Raw genomic sequence first — 20,806 nt, forward strand, 5'->3', positions numbered from 1 at the left:
GACGTGACAAGATCGCCTCAAGAGCCCGGAAAAAGACGCGTAGGTTGTCAGGGGCGGGGAGGACAGGGGGGGGGGGGGGGGGGGGGGGGGGGGAGGGGGGGGGAGGAACTTATCCTTTGAAAGGACCAAGAAGGAGGGAGAAAATCACCTTGTTCTGGAGATTTGATGAATACTCAATTCAATTTTTTTCTACAATTTAAAAATACATTTTACGCTTTCATACATATGACATTTATTTTGACTTGATTCAAAGTGACAGACTAGCTTCTAACCTTAGTTTAGTAATTTCTAATTTTCTAAGCATTTGATTTATTTCCTCCTACTTCACAATGTGACCTAGTGTCCTATGTGATGGTGACTACCTCTATTGACTGTGTATTCTACTGACTCTATTCTGATGTGTATGTCTAGTCTTATGCAATTAGCATACTAATTTATTTATTGCCACTGTATTGGTCTTCTTTTTAGGAATGTTCATTGATATGTTCACCAGTTTATTCTTCCAGAAGAAATTTAGAAATTCAAATAAAGTTTAGAAAGGCCAAATAAATACCACTGGGAGTTGTCCTGCTATTGCAATGAAGCTACACAGTGAGAAAGAATGAAGATTTTTAAACATGTAGTTTTCACATCTAAGCGATATATATTAGTTATACATCCCTTTCCTATCTCTAAATTAAATACTGCACATTATAGTTTTCCTCCTATAAGTCATATACAATTCTCCAAGAAGACTATGCCTGAGTATTTTTATGGGTTTTGAAGATTTCAAGTGAGAATTTTTTTTTTATTAATTTATTTATTTGGAGAGGGAGAGTGTGAGCAGGGGAGGGGAAGAGAGAGAGGGAGAGAGAGAATCCTAAGCAGACTCTGCACTGTCAGGCAGAGTCCCATGCAGGGGTTGATCCCAGGAACTGGAAGAAAATGACCTGAGCCGAAATCAAGAGTCGGATGCTTAACAGACTGAGCCACCCAGGCGCCCCACGCGGGAATCATTTTTTAAAACCCTGTAATTTTGGGGAGTTGAGGTAAATGTTGAGTGTCTTATTGCTGCTACTTATGTTATATGCATCTATTTCCTGAAACTTTTATTAATTATAATCGCTTTCCAGTTGGTTATATTTTCTGATCTTACATTTTGTCTCTTCTTTCTAAAATTTATACTTTTTAGTTCCTCTTCATGACTTATCGCACTAAGCAGCTACCAAAACAACTTCAGTGCATCAAGTGGTAGTGATGATTTTTGGTTTTTAAAAAATTATGTTTTTAAGTTTACTTATTTTTGAGAGAGAGAGACAGAGAGAGAGGGCACACGCGGGCACGTGCAAGTGGGGGAGGGACAGAGAGGGAGGGAGACAGAGAATCCCAAGCAGGCTCTGTGCTGACAACAGACAGCCCCATGTGGGGCTTGAACCCACAAACGGTGAGATCATGACCTGAGCCGAAGTCAGATGTTTAACCGACTGAGCCACCCAGCCGCCCCGAAGCAATATTATTATTTAATAGATTCGAGCACTAGTCTTTGACCAGCAAAGTTCATGCTGACTTGTGTCCTGAAACAGGAGTTACCTACAGCTGAAGGCAGCATTCCTCGATTTCTCTAAGTTTACATATAAACAACAGGCACTGGGGCACCTGGGGGCTCAGTCAGTTAAGCGCCTGACCCTTGATTTCCACCCAGGTCACGATCTCATGGTTCGGAAGATCGAGCCCCGCATTAGGGTCGGCACTGAGAGCGTGGAGCCTGCTTAGGATTCTGTCTCTCTCCCTCTCTCTCTGTCCTGGCCTCACTCACTCTCTCTCTCAAAATAAATAAACTGAAAAAAAAAAGAAAAGGGGGTACTAACTTTTAACACCTTCTTTTCAATATTTTCTAAATTTTCTGCAGCGCACTTTTTCACACCCATTCCTCAAGATGCTTCTCAATAAATGACTTCAGTGATCAATATTTCCGGGAACCTTTGAGTACTACAGTCTCCTCTTGGAAATACGTGATGCGTGTTACTATATTAAAGTCTTTAGGATGTTCTACAGCAAAGAAACCTGTTCACCTTAACGCAGCGTTTTCCAAAAGTACCTGATCACGTAATCTCCTTTCTCCAATCATCACCTGTCGGGAATAATTAATGCCTGAATTGAACTCTGGGACTTCCCTAACTCAGGAATCCTCACCTACGGGCCACTGGCAACATGTGAACGGATAAGTCACCAAAAATACTGATCCTCTCGTCCTTCGCTGTGGCCAGATGAGGCCGGCAGCTGAGCACATCTTTCTATTCCAGGGCTTCCCAAAGGAGGTTCAGGGGAGCACAGGAGCTGATGGCATGTCCCTTCCCACGGGTGGCAAGCACAACAAATGCCAGCAGACACCCACTGCCCCACATCACCAAGGAGGTGATCTACCACATGGGCTCTCATTTCAGAAACCATATACCAGGGGTGCCTGGGTGGCTCAGTCGGTTAAGCGTCTGACTTCGGCTCAGGTCGTGATCTCACCGTTTGTGGGTTCCAGCCCGGCGTCGGGCTCTGTGCTGACAGCTCAGAGCCCGGAGCCTGCTTCGGATTCTGGGTCTCCCTCTCTCTCTCTCTGCCCCTCCCCCGCTTGCACTCTCTCTCTCTCTCAAAAATAAACAAACATTTAAAAAAATTAAAAAAAAAAACTATATACCAAATACATCCCTGCCTACCATGGACGAAGCACAAGGAGTTGCTGGAGAAGTCCATGTTCCCGATGTCCAAGGAGCATCGTGTGCAACCCAATCTGTGATCCACTGGGACTGAGGGGATTCATGGGTCTAGGTAACAGCCCCAGATCCCTACCTTCCCATAAATCGTCTACTTCTGCCCCTCTCAGCCGATGTGTCCTTCTAGCAGTCTGCTACATGGTTCTAACAACACATGCATGTTACAAAAATTATGTCTTCACCATTATTTTGAAATAATTGATACAAGCATGCTCAAATGGATTAAAAGCAATTTGCATTATTTAAAAAAAATTGTCTAAATTATATCTGCCAATTAAAGGATACATTTTTAGATTATATAAATATAATTTCAACTGTTAGAATATTTTTTAATTTTTTTAACATTATTATTGAGAAACAGAGAAAGACAGAGCCTGAGCAGGGGAGGGGCAGAGAGAGGGGGAGACACAGAATCGGAAGCAGGCTCCAGGCTCTGAGCTGTCAGTACAGAGCCCGACGCGGGGCTCGAACCCACAATCCACAAGATCACGACCTGAGCCGAAGTTGGATGCTTAACCGACTGAGCCACCCAGGTGTCCCCAGCTGTTAGAATTTTTTAATGGTTGAGAAAGATGCTTTTACATTTTTTCTCATTGGTGGTAAACTATCAAAAATTGAAGCATAAAATCTGATATTCAAAAGTATTCTGGAGGGCAGGTGTCTGGCTGGCTCAGTTGGCATGGAGCTCTCAATCTCAGGGTCCTGAATTCAAGCCCCACTTTGGGTGTAGAGCTTACTTTAAAAAAAATAAAAATAAAGAAATAAAAAGTATTCTGGGAAGCAAGCTGAAGTTCTTCATTAAAATTTTTAAATATATAGGGCGTCTGGGTGGCTCAGTTGGTTGAGCATCCGACTTCGGCTCAGATCATGATCTCCCGGTCTGTGAGTTCGAGCCCTGCGTCGGGCTCTGTACTAACAGCTCAGAGCCTGGAGCCTGCTTCCGATTCTGTGTCTCCCCCTCTCTCTGCCCCTCCACCACTCGTGCTCTGTCTCTCTCAAAAAGTAAATAAACATTTAAAAAAATTTTTTAATAGAATTTTTAAATATATTTGGAACATTTATATATATAAATTCATCATTTACAAATTTCCTAATACTCTGTGTTTCATTTTCTTATAAAAATAATACAGGAAAGGCAATGATTTTTTTTTCACTAGGCCCCATGCTCATCAGGCCTCAAATTTCCCCTAGCTGTTTACCCCAGTAGCCTATACAAATATTATATTCCATGCTCATGTTTGTAAGTGTTAAAGGCTGGGAATCACTCCCCTAAGGTAAATCACCTAAGTCCTTTGAGAGTGTGTCGCTCATTCTCCTGGTCAACTATCTCAGGGATTTAAGGAATATTAGCAATATTTTCTCCCCTTGCTGCTTACAGCCCCTTGCTCCTAGCCCGTCATGTTTTGTCCAACTCCTTTGATTAAGAAAAATGTCAAACATACAGAGAAGGTGCAGGCTTAGGGTGGGGGTGGGGGATGGGTGAAACAGGTGATGGGGATTCAGGAGGGCACTTATGATGAGCATCAGGTGATAGATCACTATGCTGTACACCTGAAACTAACATTACACTGTATTTTAACTAACTGGAATTAAAATAAAAACTTTAAAGGAAAGAAAAGCTGAGAGCTCAGCACCGTAAGCAACTCTATACCCGCCACGTGCGTTGAACGATGGCTAATATTTTTCCATGTGTGGCTTCCTCCTTCTGTCCCTGTCCCTAAATACATTGAGACATGACAGTAACTCATCCCCAAATGCTTCAGCATGCATTTCCTAAAAATAAGGACAACTCTCCCACATAACCCCCATGTAATTGTGACATTCTTAAAAAGGAGCAAGAATTCACTAAAATCATCTAACAGCTATTTCAATTTTCAGATCTCTCCAGCTGTATCATCATTGCCACTTAGTTTTTCCAACCCAAACTCTAGTCAAAGTTTGTGTGCTCCATTTGTTCTTATTTATTTATTTATTTTGGCCTCTTCTAAACTGAAACAGTCCCCCATCCTTCCTCAGTCTCCTCTCCCTCCCTCCATGAAACCAGCTTGGTGAAGAGACCAAGCATCGCAGTGTCTTACAAAGCGCCCTACATCCCGGCGTGGCCTGGGAGCGTCCTTGCTTCATCCTGTTAAAAACTCCTACTCCATTAAGTTTTTTGTTCCTTCAGGACATGTCACCTACTCCTCCTCCTTCTCGTTGCTGCCTTCTGTTGATTCTCTGATCACTGTCCTTCACTTTTTTGTTAGTTTTATTTATTTAAGTAATCTCTACACCCCATGTGGGCTTGAACCCACGACCCCAAGATCAAGAGTGGCATGCTCCCTCCGACTGAGCCAGCCAGGCGCCCCTGATCACTGTCTTTCCAATTTCACCCCCCAGCCAGTTCAGAGGGCCCCATATTCACAGTCCTATCTGATCATCAGCACCCTTTGATTGTACGTAGGAAACACTTCTGAAATCTGTCTCTCCTCTTCCATTCCCACTGCCACTGCTTAAGTGCAGACCCTCATCATTTCTGGCCTCGATTAATACAGGATTAATATTTGCTGTCTTTTTGCCTGCAGTCTCCTTTCCCCCTCTTCCCATTCCAACCTTCAAGCCACAGTCCTTGCTAGGATGATCTTTCTAAAATAAAAATTTGCTCACATGACTCTAAAATCTTTCAATGATTCCTGGGGTCTTAAAAAAAAACAAACCATTCAGACTCCCTTAATCAAGCCCACGAAATCCTTTATGAACTGGGCCCCACCTATCTCAAAAATGTCATTTTGTAACACTTTCCTGTACAGATCTCCCATCTCGGAAATCTTTGTGGTTTCCCAATCATTATGCTTTTCCATAGCACCATTGTGCTTGATAGTCCTTCTGTGTGGAACAGTCCTCTCCTTTTTCCTGGCTGACTCTACTCATCATTCAAGGCAGTTTAAGAATAACACACTTTTTGAAGGCTAACCTCATCCTCTTTTTCAGTTAGATGTAATTAGGTAGCATCGACGGGCATATCTATCATATTATTACATCGAGCTCTATGGTAGTTATTTATTTATTTATTTATTTAGCTTATTTATTTGTTTCTTTTCCATACTTGTAAACACCTTCAGAATAACTTTGACAGTCAAACAACTTAAACATACTAGAAGCTCAATAAATGCTTCCTAAACAGTTAATAATTAGATAGGAGATAATTCATATCTCATATGGATATGGACATTCCAGAGTTTCCTTTTTTGGTGTTTTGTTGGGTATTATTAACAGAGTTATATTTATTTCCTTCCTATAATGAAACTGGGTGATGCTTAGTGGTTTTCTACATTATAGAACAATTTGTGTCATAAGAGAATTGTCTGTTTGCTAAGAAATTGGCAAGGAAAGGATTAAGGTACTTAGGAAAATGAGAGACAGTAAAATGTAGTGGTTAACAAGTTCATTAACATATTAAAAGGATTACACATCATGACCAAATGGGATTTATTCCAGGAGTGCCAGACTGGTTCAACATATAAAAATCAATCAAAGTTATACACCACATCATTGCAGTAATTCCACTATTGGGTATTACCCAAAGAAAACAAAGACACTAATTCAACACAAGTTCCGTCAATAGATGATGGATAAAGATTATACACACACACACATACACACACATATATATGTATATATTTAATATATATACACGTGATACATATATATATGTAGACACACACATAGTGGAATATTACTCAGCCATAAAAAAGGATAAGATCTTGCCATATGCAACAACATGGACGGACCTAGAAGGTATCATGCTAAGTGAAGTAAGTCAGACAGAGAAAGACAAATACCATGCGATTTCACTTATATGTGGACTCTAAAAAACAAAACAAAACAAACAAACAAAAAGTAGAATTAGACCTATAAATACAGAGAGGAAACTGATGGTTGCCGGGGGAGGAGAGGGATGGGTAAAATGGGTGAAGGGAAGTGGGAGACACAGGCTTCCAGGTGTGGAATAAATAAGTCACAGGAACAAAACGTACAGGACAGGAAATATACTCAATGGGAGTGTAATAGCATGGTGACAGATGGTAGCTACACTTGGAATGAGCATAGTATGATATGTGGACTTGCTGAATCACTATGTTGTACACCTGAAGCTAATGTAATATTTTGTGTCAACATACTCAAAAAAACTCCGAAAAACAAAAAACAAAGTTATACATCACATTAATAGAATAAGGGATAAAGGACTACGTAATTATTACAACTGAAACAGAAAACGCATTGGGTAAAATTCAACATCCTGTAACAATATCAATAATCAGAAAACTAAGAATAGAAGAAAAAGTCCTCAACGTGATGAAGGTCATGTATGAAAACCCAGAGCTAATATCATATTCAATGGTGAAAGACAAAGATTTTCCCCTAAGATCAGGAACAAAACAAGGATGCCCTCTTTTACCACCTGTATTCAACATAGGATTGGCTGTTCCAGCCAGAGGATCTAGGCAAGAAAAATAAAAGAGATGCAAATTAGAAAGGAAGAAGTAAAATTATCTGTTTGCTATGACATGATGACATGTAGAAAACCCTAAAATGCCACAAATAAAACTGTCAGAAGCTAATAAAGGAAATCAACAATGGTCCAGGATACGAAATCAACACACAAAAATCAGTTGCATTTCTATCAATAACAATGAACAATCTGAAAAGAAAATTTTAAGAATAATTCCATTTACAGTAACATCAAAAAGAATAAAATACTTAGGAATATATTTAAGCAAAAACCTGTGTGCTAAAAACTACAAAACACTGATGAAAGAAATTAAAGACATAAATAAGTGGAAAGACGTCCCATGTTCATGGACTGGAAGACTTACTATTGTTGAGGTGATAATTCTACCTATTATAGCTTGGATTGTACCCTCCCCCCACCATTCGTATATTGAAGTCCTAACCCCCTAAACTCAGAATGTGATCTTGTTTGAAATACGGTTGTTACAACTGTAATGACTAACCTGATAAAGTCATATGGGAGCAGGGTGAGCCACTAATCCAGTATGACTAATGTCCTTATAAAAAGTGGAAATGTGGACAGAGAGACAGATACACACAGAGCATAAACACCATTTGGAGATAAATACAGATATCAGAGTATTGCAGCAGGAGCCAAGGAATACCAAAACTGGCCAACAACCCACCATAAGATAAGAGAGAAGCATGATTCTCTTTCACAACCCTCAGAAGGAGTCAATCCTGCCAACATCTTGATGTCACACTTCTAGCCTCCAGAAACCGTTAGACAATACATTTCTGTTGTTGAAGTCATCCAGTTTATGGTATTTTGCTACAACAGCCCCAGCAAATTAGTATCAAAGCGATGTACACCTTTAATCTAATCCTTACCAAGATTCCACTGGTGTTTTTTTTGCAGAAACAGAAAACTCATCCTAAAATTCATGTGGAATCTCAAAGGGCCCAGAATAGCCAAAACAATCTTGAAAAAGAACAAACTTACAGGACTCATACTTCCCGAATTCAAAACTTATGACAAAGTTATCATAATCAAAACACTGTGGTACTGACATAGGGACAGACAGACCGATGGAATAAAATGGAAAGCACAGAAATAAACCCTCACACATGGTCAGCTGATTTTTGACAAGGGTGCCAAGGGCACTGAATGCAGAAAGGACAATCTTTTCAACAAATAGTACTGGGAAACCTAGCTATCCATGTACAAGAGTGAAGTTGGATCCTTATCTTGTACCATACACAAAAATTAAATCAAAAGGAATCAAAGACCTAAATATAAGAGCTCAGACTATAAAAACCTTTAGATGAAAACAGGGGAAAATCTTCATCTGTATTGGATTTGGCAATGATTACACGGATATGACCCCAAAGGCAGAGGAAACGACCAAAAAAATTCATAAACTGGACATCATTGAAGTTAAAACTTTTGTGAATCAAAGATGCTATCAAGAAAGTAAAAGACAACCCACAGAATGGGAGAAAATGTTCGCCAACCATATATCTGATAAGAGATTAACATCCATGGGGCACCTGGGTGGCTCAGTCGGTTAAGCATCCGACTTCGGCTCAGGTCACGATCTCGCGGTCCGTGAGTTCGAGCCCCACGTCGGGCTCTGGGCTGATGGCTCAGAGCCTGGAGCCTGCTTCCGGTTCTGTGTCTCCCTCTCTCTCTGCTCCCCCCCCCCACCCCGTTCATGCTCTGTCTCTCTCTGTCTCAAAAATAAATAAACGTTAAAAAATTAAAAAAAAAAAGAGATTAACATCCAGACTGTATAAAGTACAACTAAACAACTAAAACAACCCAAGTTAAAAACATGCAAAAACGTTGAATAGACATTTCTCAAAAGAAGTTATACAAATGGCTCATAAGTGCATGAAAAGATGCTCACTAGATGAGCAAATCAAAACCACAATGAGATACCACTTCACACCCATTAGGATGACTATTATCATAAAAATGAAAAACAACAAGTATTGGTGGGGATGCGGAGCCCTTGTGTATAATTGGTGGAAATGTATACTCGTACAGCCAGTGTGGAAAATAGTACAGAAATTCCACACAAAATTAAAAATCAAATCACCACATGACCCAGCAATTATACTTCTGGGTACACATCCAAAATAACTGAAAGCAGAACTCAAGCAGATATTTCTATACCAATATTCATAGCAGTATTATTCACAATGGTTCAAAGGTAGAAACAACCCGAATGTCTGTTGACAGATGGATACATGAACAAAATGTGGGACACACACACACACACACACACACACACACACAGTGGAATATTACTGAGCCTTGAAAAGGAAGAAAACACTGACATGCTACAAAAGAGATGAATCTTAAAGGCATTAAGCTAAATGAAAATAAGCCAGACAGAAGGACAAATAATGATTCTACTTCCATCAAGTACTTGGAATGGTCAGACTCATAGAGACAGAAAGTAGAATGGTGGTTGCCAGGAGCTGGGAAGAATGGGGAGTTATTGTCTAATGGGTAGTTTCTGTTTGGGATGATGAAAAGTTCAGAGGATAGACAGTGGTGATGGTTGCACGGCACCGTGAATGTAATTAATGCCATTGAACTGTACACTTGAAAATGGTTAAGGGGCATCTGGGTGGCTCAGTGGGTTAAGCATCTGACTCTTGATCTTGGCTCAGATCATGATCTCATGGTTCGTGAGATCAAGCCCTGCTCGATCCCTGCTTGGGATTCTCTCTCCCCCTCTCTCTGCCCTTCCCTCCCTCCCTCTCTCTCTCTCTCAAAGTAAATAAAAATTTAAAAATAGTTAAAATGGTTTAAAAGAAGTTATAAGAATGAAAGTTTAATTAACCATTCTAGTAAAATTGTTCTAAAATTGACAGTGCTGATAGCTTGCACATACCCATGAATATACTAAAAACCACTGCATGTACACTTCAAAAAATGAACTGTATATGAATTATACACCAATAAAGCTGTTATAAGAAAAGGGGAGGGATGTTAAAATTCTTATACTCACAGAGAACATGATTATGTAAGTAAACATTTCCCTTATTCTAATGAGAAGTGTGTAAAAAAAAGTTATTGAAAAAATAAAAATAAAAATATGCCAATTGCTTAATGCAAATTTTCTTTCAGAAGAATCCAAAAAATACATTTTATGTGTAAAGCCAATCCATTTCATTTCTTCCTTTCCAATCTGTATACCTTTGATTTTTCTTTTCTTGTTGGGCTGTGAACAAAATGCCACAGAGTGGGTAGCTTATAAACAACAAATACAGAAATGTATTTCTCACAGTTCCAGAGCAGGAAGTCTGAGATCACGTGGCCAGCATGGTCTGGTGACCAGGGCACTCCTCCAGATTATGGACTTCTCATTACAGCCTCACATGGTGGAAGGGGTTAGAGAGCAATAATCCCATTCATTAGGCCTCCACCCTCATGACCCAGTCACTTACTAAAGGCCCACCATCTACGAATACCATCAGCTTTGGGGGTTGGGATATCAAATATGAGTTTTGGGGAGACCCAAACATTTAAACGGTACACTAGTACATACAGTACCACATTGAAGAGGAGTGGTGAGAGGGGACACTCTTCCCTTGTTCTTGATCTTAGTGGGAAAGCCCCAAGTTTCTCACCATTAACTACGATGTTAGCTGTAGATTTTGGCAAATATTCTTTATCAAGTGGAAGAAATTTCCCTCTATTTCTAGTTTACTGAGGGAATAGGTGTTGTATTTTCTCAAACACTCTTTCTGCATCTATTGATATGATCATGTGAATTTTCTTTTTTAGCCTATTGATGTGATGAATTACCTTACTTGCTTTTTGAATACTGAACTGGCTTTGCATATCTGGGTCATGGTGTATAATTCTCTTTGCACATCGTTGAATTTAATTTGCTAATACTTTGTTGAGGTTTTTGCATCTATGTTTACCAGAGGTGTTGGTCTGTAATTTTTTCTCTTATATGGTCTTTGTCTGGTTTTGGTCTTAGGATAATGCTGGCCTCATAGAATGACTTAGGAAGTATTCCCTCTGTTTCTATTCTCTGAAAGAGATTGGAGAGCATTGGTATAAATTCTTCCTTAAATGTTTGATAGAATTCATCTGGGTACTTTGTGTTTTGGAAAGTTGTTGTTGATTCAGTTTCTTTAACAGATACAGACCCACTCAGATTGTCTGTTTTTTTTTCTTGGGTGAGTTTTGGCAGCTTAGGTCTTTCAGAGAATTAATCCATTTCATCTAAGTTATTAAATTTGTGGGCATTGAACTGTTTACATTATTCTTTTACTATCTTTTTAATTTCCATGGGATCTGTTGTGATGCCCCCTCTTTCATTTCTGATCTTTGTAATTTCTATTTTTTCTTTTGTAATTAGCCTGGCTAAAGACTTACTGATTTTATTAATCTTTTCAAAGAAGAAGCTTTTGGTTTCATTGATTTGCTCTATTGATTTCCTATTTTTTTATTTCATTGATTTCTGCTTTAATTCTTATTATTTCTTTTCTTCTTCTTACTTTGGATTTAACATGCTATTCTTTTTCTAGTTTCCTAAGATAGAAACTTAAATGACTGACTTTAGATCTTTCTTCTTTTCTAATCTATGCATTCAATGCATTTCTAAGCGCTGCTTTCACTGCATCTCTAACAAGTGTGTATTCTGATACACTGTATATTTAGTTTCACTTATTGCAAACTATTTTAAAATATCACTTTATATTGCTTCTTTGACCCATGTGTTATTTAGAAGTATGGAGGGTTGTTTTGTTTTGTTTTGTTTAATTTGAGAGAGAGAGAGAGAGAGAGAGAGAGAGAGAGAGATGCATGTGTGCAGGGAAGGAGCAGACGGGGAGAAAATCTTAAGCAGGCTCCATACTCAGCATGGAGCTAGCTTGGGGCTCGATCCCACAACCCTGAGATCATGACCAATATCAAGAGTTGGACGCTCAACTGACTGAGCCACCCAGGAGCCCCAGAAGTATGTTTAATCTCCACATATTTGGGAATTTTCCAGTCATCTTCCTGGTACTGAGTTTTAGCTTAATTCCATTGTAGTATGAGAGTGGACACTTCTAGTCTTACATTTGTTAACGTTTGTTTTATGGCCCAGGATATGGTCTACCTTGATTCATGTTCCATGTGAGCTTCAGAAGAATGTGTATTCTGCTATTGTTAGATGAAATAGTATATAGCTATCAATTATATCCAGTTGCCGGATGATGTTTTTGAGTTCAATGAACCTCCTTACTTACTGATTTTCTGTCTGCTGGATCTGTCCATTTCAGATAGAGGGGTGCTGAGGGGTGATGACTAGTAGATTCATCTATTTCTCCTCACAGTTGTTGCCTCATGCATTTTGACACTCTGTTTTTTAGGCACATACATGTTAAGGATTATTATGTCTTCTTGGGAGAATTGACCCCTTTATCCTTAATGTGATATGCCTCTTTATCCCTGAGTATTTGCTTTCAAGTGTCCTCTGTCTGAAATTAACATAGCCACTCCCAATTTCTTTTGATTACCGTTAGCATGATGTATTTTTTTCCATCTATTTACTTCTAATCTATATGTGTCTTTATATTTAAAGTGGGTTTCTTGCAGACAACATATAGTTGAGTCTTGTTTTTTGATCCTCTCTGACAATCTCTGTCTTTTAATTGGTACATTTAGACCACTTATGTTCAAAGTGATTACTGACACAGGAGTGCCTGGGAGGCTCAGTCAGTTAAGCAACCAACAGTTTCCGCTCAGACCATGATCTTGCAGTTTGCAGAATTGAGCCCTACGTAGGGCTTCCACTGACAGTGCAGAGCCTACTTGGGATTCTCTCTCCCTCTCTCTCTGCCCTTCCCCCCGTTTGTGTATGCTCTCTCTCTCAAAATAAATAAACTTTTAAAAAATCCTTAAAAAAAGTGATTATTGATATAGTTGTGTTAATAAATACCATATCTGCTGTTTTCTATTTGTTGCCCTTATTCCTTGTTCCTATTTTTGTCTTCCACTCTTTCTCTGCTTTTTCTGGTTTTCACTGAGCATTTTATATGATTCCACGTTCTGTCCTTTCATAACATATACATTATACTTCTTTTTTAAAATTCTTTTTTTAAGTTTATTTATTTTGCAAGAGAGACAGAGAGAGACAGAGAGAATGAGTGGGGGAGGGGCAGAGCCCAACGCAGGGCTGGAACTCACGAACCATGAGCTCATGACCTGAGCCAAAGTCAGATGCTTAACTAACGGAGCCAGCCAGGCACCCCTAAATCCTTTCTAGTAGTAGCCCTAGAGTATGCAATACACATTTACAACTAATCCAAGTCCACTTTCAAATACTATACCACTTCACATGTAATGTGAGTACCTTACAATAACAAAATAATCCTAATTCCTCCCTCCTACCCCTTACATCATTGCTGTCATTCATTTATATAAGCAAACATAAGCATACATGTGTATATGTACATAGACATATACATAAGCATACATAATCAAATACATTGTTGTTATTGTAATTTTGAACAAATTATATCTATTAAAATCAATTAAGAATAAGAAAAATGGAAGTTGTATTTTACCTACTTGTTTTTTCTTCGGTGTTCTTCCTTTCATAGAGATCCCAGTTCCTGACCTATATCATTTTCCTCCTCTTTAAAGAACTTTTTTTTTTTAATATTTATTTATTTTCGGGAAAGCGAGGGGGACAGAGGATCTGAAGCAGGCTCCCTGCTGACAGACTGACAGCAGGGAGCCTGATGTGGGGCTCCAACCCATGCACTGTAAGATCATGACCTGAGCCGAAGTCGGACCCTCAACTGACTGAGCTACCCAAGAACTTGGAACATTTCTTGCAAGGCAGATCAACCGAAAATAAATTCCTTCAATGTTTGTTTGTCTGAGAAAGTCTTTATTTCTCTTGCATTTATCTGGAGCATAATTTCTTAGGATAGAGAGTTCTAGGCTGGTGGGGGTTTTCTCCGAACACTTTAAATATTTCACTCAACTCTCATCTTGCCTGCATGGTTTCTGAGGAGAAGTTGTATGTAATTCTTATCTGTATTCCTCTACAGTGAAGTGTTTGTTTGTTTGTTTGTTTGTTGACCTCCGGTTTCTTTCAGGATTTTTTTTCTTTTTTTTTTTTTTTTTTTCTGTAGTTGGAAAATTATATGCCTAGGTGTAGTTTCTTGGCATTTGTCCCTGTCGGTGTTCCCCCGTTCCCTGGATCTGCGGTTTGGTGCCTGACATTATTTAGGGGAAATAGTCATGATTGTTTCAATTTTTTTTTTCTGTTCCTTTCCCTCTTTCTTCTTCTGAAATTCCCATTTTGTATATGTTACATCTTTTGTACTTGCCCCACTGTCCTTAGATATTCTGTTCTGGTTTTTTTTCAGTCGTTTTTTTTTTTTTTTTTTTTTTTAGTTTTTTAAGTTTTTGATAGGTCCTCAAGCTTAGAGATTCTTCCTTCAGTCGTGTCTACTGATAAGCCCACTGAGGTCATTCTTCACTTCTACTACCGTTTTTGATCTCTAGCATTTCTTTGTGATTCTTACTTAGGATTTCCAGCTCTCTGCTTATATTGCCTATCCTTGCATGCCGTCTAGTTCATCCATGAGAGCCCTTAGGATATTAATCACAATTTCTTTCTTAATTCTCTATGATAATTCCAACATCCTGCCGCGTCTGGTTCTGATGTTTGCTCTGCCTCTTCAGGTTGTGTTCTTTTGCCTTTTGGTATGCATTGTAATTTTTTCTTTATAGCTGGGCATGATGTGCCAGGGAAAGGAACAGGAAGGCCTTTATAATGCAATGGTGAGGTGTGGGAGCTGGGGACAGTGTTCTAGAAGTCCCGCGATTAGGTCTCAGTGAGCCCATGCCTTTGGACTATGAGTGTCCCAAGTGTTTCTCTGTCGTTTCCTCTCCCGTTAGGTGGGATGGTAGGACGAGATGGCCAGAGTGAGCTGGAGTTGGTTATTTCCCTCCCCCCAGGTCAGTTTAGGCTCTGATAACATCCCAGCAGGTTAGGTTCTCATTAACTCGTTTCTTCTTGTTAAAAACAGAGTGCTCTGGAGTATTTCAAAGATTTTTTTTTTTTAATATTTATTTGAGACAGAGAGAGCACATGAGCAGGGGAGGGGCAGAGAGAGGGGGACAGAGGATCTGAAGTGGGCTCTATCCCTACAGCAGAGAGCTCAACGCGAGGCTCAAACTCAGGAACCGTGAGATCATGACCTGAGCTAAAGTTGGGACACTTAACCGACTGAGCCACCCACGCGCCCCTCTCTGGAGTATTTCAAAATGGTTCCTTTTTCCCCTCCTCTTACTGAAAGCACAAGGGGATTTTTCTCTGACATTTACTACTGGAATCTGGTCAAGTTCCTGGAGGTAAAACTCATAAACGTGTGCGGTCCCCCGATGACTGGGTCCCCCTGGAGTTTTTAACTGTCACCCTTGTACTTCATAGATGACAGTCCACGTTTTCCTCTCCTGGCACCGGTTCCCACAGCTGTTTCTGTCTGTGAGTCTCTGCTCTGGAGTCTTGCGCTGTGACTCCCTGTAGTCACCTGTCTTTACAATATTGGGGGCAGCAGCCTGTCCTGTGTCTTCTCCTCTCTTACCGATCCAAGAAGAGTTGGTAATTGTTCAAAGTGTTCAGCTTTTTGCCTGTTGTTAGGGCAGAATGGCCAAGCGGTCCATTCTATTATGGCAATATAGATACTGGCATTAAATCGAACACATCCCTGTAAAATAAACATTTTATTTGGCACATCTTAGCAGCTCAGTGGTAGATTTCCAGACACTTCCTACCCTAGCACGGGATTCCAATATGAAAATGTTTGCTTGAAATTTTGTAGCAATATAATGTTTGTTTTAAAGTATTCATAATAGCCAAAGGTTTCTCAACCCTGTCTATGATAATTCCCTTTCCCAATCTTAACTTTCTAAAACCAGATTACTTGACTAGTGACCAAAAACCTGTGTGGATTTCGTGGTAATTTTGTGGTAGAAATATTCTCAAAAGACTTAGTACAGAAGAGATAGAGAAAAGTTTTCCAATACGCCACATGAGAAATATGTTGCCATTATTTCACACTCTTCTATCATCTGTTAATATACCTGTAGCCAAAAGATAGAAGCTCTGAAATAAAAACTGCTATATGATGGCTGAACAAGACGTTCTTAGCTATCCTGCACTTAACCAGTAAATTGACAGAAACAATCTCATCGGAATTCTTTACATGGATTTCTACTCTGCCTTTCCAATACTCAAACAGAAAGTCACATACCATACTGGAGACCATGTCTCCATCGTGCTCCTTATCACGTAGAATAGATTTTTGTGCCATAAGCTTCCACATCATAAGTTTAAGATGCAAACATATATATGGGGCCACATCTAACGTGCACAGATTAACGAATTAACCTGAATCCTTTACAAACTCTTCCAAAAATGAAGAGGAGGAAAAAACACTTCCAACTTACTATGAGGTCAATATTGCCCTGACCCCTCCCCCCCAAAAAAAACAAAGACATCAGAAGAAAAGAAAACTACAGACCAAGATTCCTTATAAATGTAAACACAAAAAGCTTCAACACAATACTCGCACATACCAAACCCAGCCACATATTAAAGGGATTATACATTATGACTAAATGGGATTAACCCAGGAAGGCAAGATTGGTTCAGTACAGGAAAAAGGTTCCAGGCCAGGTAGTTAAGCCAACCAGCAAGTCAGAAGCAAACTAAAGCACTACCTTCCCCTTTTTGCCCTTTCCTGGTTAGCGTTTCTGTTTTTGTTTTTTAAGTATTCCTGGTTTAATTTAACCACATTTTTTTCATCATAAAAAGAAAAAGGCCTGATTGTGTATATTCTTGCCAAAATAGAAGACCAGGTCTCCTCATATTTGTCTGAAATACCATGACAACGTGTCAGAAAGTTATATTAACCTATTATTTGCATGTTAACAACGTTTAATGAAAGCTTTAGAAAGTTCTATTGTTGTCAGAAAACAATATAAACTATTCAAATTAAAGGATAACAATATGTCTTTGCAATAATGGAGGTGAATGCTGGCAAATATATTTGAAAATTTACACTGCTCACAGCAACATTTCAAAATAACAATTAAAATGCATCTGATTTTTAAATATTTTGTGAAAAGATAATTTTTGTCTAGGAAAAAATCTCGAGGATTATTAGAATATAACAAATGAGGTACTTGAGGCATGATTCTATTTAAAGAAATACATTTTTTACCTAGAAGTAGAATGAAACACAATGTGATCAAATGTGTTATCACTAATTTTCACAGTATTTTGGTAATCAAAGTGCTTTTCTCTATATGTTTGTGTAAACGTAATTTATTATAGGTTGGTAATAACTGAGACCCATTATGTCTTCATTAGTTATTAACCCATAACAGATTAAGATTTTATACAAATTTTGAGAAACTTCATGAAGTGTTTGGCTGATGACAGAGTTGGGCCAGTAGAGAAGAAGATCAACTGAAAACCACAGAATCTAAACTGAAAGAGATTTTAATAGTCACTTAGCCCTTTCAACCAATGAAAGGGTCCCTCCTGAAAGAGTCTTATATGGTCACGGACTGGGGTTTGGTCTATTGTTCTCTACTCTAAAGACTAATCACTTGTTTTTGTTTTTGTTAAGAAGCACTGCATTGACTATAACCACCATTAATGAAAATGTGTTTACTGAAGTCTTAACCAATTTTTAAAAATCCACACTCAGCCCCTCTTCACTAGGCACAGTCTTACTCAAACTGAACTCTTTGCCATGTTAATAAAGCTGTAATTAACAAGTGTGCTCTGGAAAGGATCAATTTCTTGCCACAGAACATGTTTAAAGTACAAAACCTTAACACATGAGAAAACGATGGGTTGATAGCCCAAGTAATTCTGTCTATTTAATTCACGGTTACATCTAATTCAATATCAGAAGTGTTATCTCAAAAATTAAATACAGCTAAAATGAATACGTAAGTTTTCAGCAAGGTATATGCAATTTTGCCAAGCTTGGGGGAAAATATTAGCAAAAACATATTAAATTTCACAGAAATGTCATGTTCAGCAGGTGTTCCAGAAAATGTTACTTTTTATAGAGTGCCCATTTAGCAAAAAATGGAATGACCATATGTGGAAATAAGCACTTTTATAATTTGGTCAGATGGTAAAATTATACCAGAAATACCAGTTAACAAGCACATGTTTATAAAAGAGCTATGCAATATATGCCTCATTTCAGACGATCTTATAAGTTTTAAAACATACTGTACACTGACTGAAAGCTTATTTTAATAAAATCAGAATTTCTTAAGACTATTTTTTGAGAGTGTTAAAAAACAGGAACACTTTTTGATTACTGTGTGCCCCCCATTTCCTGAGCATTCTTGGGGGGAGGTACTTACAAGATACAAATTCTTAGGTGTTCTTTTAAAAATTATATCCTTATATCGGATATATCCTTATATCCGGCTTTTTTGTCTTCCTTTTTTTTAAATATGAAATTTATTGTCAAATTGGTTTCCATATAACACCCAGTGCTCATCCCAACAGGTTCCCTCCTCAATGCCCATCACCCACTCTCCCCTTCCTCCCATCCCCCATCAACCCTCAGTTTGTTCTCAGTTTTGAAGAGTCTCTTATGTTTTGGCTCCCTCCCTCTCCAACCTTTTTTTTTTTCCCTTCCCCTCCCCCATGGTCTTTGGTTAAGTTTCTCAGGATCCACATAAGAGTGAAAACATATGGTATCTGCCTTTCTCTGTATGACTTATTTCACTTAGCATAACACTCTCCAGTTCCATCCACGTTGCTACAAAAGGCCATATTTCATTCTTTCTCATTGCCACGTAGTATTCCATGTGTATATAAACCACAATTTCTTTATCCATTCATCAGTTAATGGACATTTAGGCTCTTTCCATAATTTGGCTATTGTTGAAAGCGCTGCTATAAACATTGGGGTACAAGTTGCCCCTATGCGTTAGCACTCCACTCCACCAAAAGTCTGCTAGAACTGATACATGAATTCAGCAAAGTCGCAGGATACAAAATCAATGTACAGAAATCAGTTGCATTCTTATACACTAACAATGAAGCAACAGAAAGACAAATAAAGAAACTGATCCCATTCACAACTGCACCAAGAAGCATAAAATACCTAGGAATAAACCTAACCAAAGATGTAAAAGATCTGTATGCTGAAAACTATAGAAAGCTTATGAAGAAAATTGAAGAAGACATACAGAAATGGAAAAACATTCTGTGCTCATGGATTGGAAGAATAAATATTGTTAAAATGTCAATACTACCCAAAGCTATCTACACATTCAATGCAATCCCAATCAAAATTGCACCAGCATTCTTCTCAAAACTAGAACAAGCAATCCTAAAATTTGTATGGAACCACAAAAGACCCCGAATAGCCAAAGTAATTTTGAAGAAGACCAAAGTGGGAGGCATCACAATCCCAGACTTTGTCTTCCTTTAAAAAATAATTAAAATAATGAACAGCAAAAGTGTACTACAATGCTCTCTCAAAAAAGAAACCAAAAAACATGAGGAAAAGTTCTAGATCCTAAACATCCTTCTATTGAGAAGTAGCTATGAGACAGAATGCAAGGTAGGGACACAGTCTTTTACACATTAAAGGACACATTAAAGGAATCTGGATTTTATCCTAAGGGCAAGAGATATCAACTGAAGATTTATAAAGCAGAGAGCATCTAGCTAGATTTATAATCAAGGAGGATCACTCTTGCGGCCCTGAGGGTAACTCAGCTGGAGGCAGAGATGGTAAGGAGACTCAGTTCTCAACACTCTTGTATTCCCAAGCCTTTAGCATCAGAGCAGACACACAGTGCATACTTAGTGCCCAATAAAATCTGTTCTATGAATGATCAAATGATAGGAAAATAAACGAATAAACCACACAACACTCGGCAGTGTGAACACCCATGAAGCATGGCCCACAATGGCTCGGGGCGGGTTTCCAGCCTCATTCTCCCACAGCCCGGAACAGCAGACACACACCACTGTATTTAGCCAGATTTGAGAACTTACACACAGCAATTACACAATTCTTGAGGGGGGAAAGAAGGAAGACGATCATGGGGAAGGAACAGTAGCTCAGATCATGTCAGAGCAAGTTGGTTACTAACCGAAGGCCTGGAGAGAGAAGGGGGAAGGAGAAGTTGTTTGTTTCACTCATCAGTTCATTCATTCATTTACCCAGTGAGCAAATCTTTGTTGAGCGGCTACTATATGCTGGGCACTGTGCTCTGCGAGACATACGTAAATAATGTGGCCCACGTCCTCTGGACTCACTGCTCAGATCCAAGCTTTGCCAGGCGGTGTGACTTAATCTCTTGTGTAAGTGACTTAACTTCTGTGTGCCTGAGTCTCCAATCTGTCAAATGAAGCTAATGACAGTTTACCTGTATCCCATAGGGCCACTGTGCACGCTGAATATTATATGTAAAGTGCTTGGCACATAGCGTTTGGCAATAACTTAAAAACATAAGCTATTTTCATTATGTCACATTGGGAACT

At 39.0% G+C, this 20,806-nt stretch overlaps 1 protein-coding gene across 2 annotated transcripts in view; it reads right to left on the reverse strand.

Annotated features, from left to right (window-relative positions):
* The window catches only part of EFCAB2 (EF-hand calcium binding domain 2), a 131,217-nt gene that overhangs the window by 74,435 nt on the left and 35,976 nt on the right, over positions 1-20,806 (reverse strand). The gene's annotated exons all lie outside the window — the stretch shown is intronic.

Source organism: Panthera uncia, chromosome F1, assembly GCF_023721935.1.
Source record: "Panthera uncia isolate 11264 chromosome F1, Puncia_PCG_1.0, whole genome shotgun sequence".
NCBI classification, from domain to species: domain Eukaryota; kingdom Metazoa; phylum Chordata; class Mammalia; order Carnivora; family Felidae; genus Panthera; species Panthera uncia.